Below are 318 nucleotides of genomic sequence, written 5' to 3'. Positions count from 1 at the left end.
TCGAAAGTTTTAGGCTTAATGCCTTGAAGAATATAGCGTAATCCCCAATTCATCTCTTGGATGCACATGTCAAGAGCTAAGGATTCGGACAATCGCTCTTTACAATTTAGACTGAGATTTCTCCACCTATGGATAAAATCAATCACAGGCACATATTTCCATTGGCGCGAACTTGTGAGTTCAATCATGCTCACCACGCTTCGAGTGCTATAGAAGTGATTAAGGAACTTGCGTTCTAATTGCTCTCAATTATCAATCATCCTAGGTTCTAAGTTGGTGTACCAATCAAAGGCATTGCCCTTTAAAGATTGAATAAAC

Source organism: Theobroma umbraticum, unplaced genomic scaffold (genome assembly GCF_002168275.2).
Source record: "Theobroma umbraticum cultivar Fairchild unplaced genomic scaffold, ASM216827v3 scaffold_106.0, whole genome shotgun sequence".
Lineage (NCBI taxonomy): Eukaryota > Viridiplantae > Streptophyta > Magnoliopsida > Malvales > Malvaceae > Theobroma > Theobroma umbraticum.
This window is presented reverse-complemented; position numbering follows the sequence as displayed.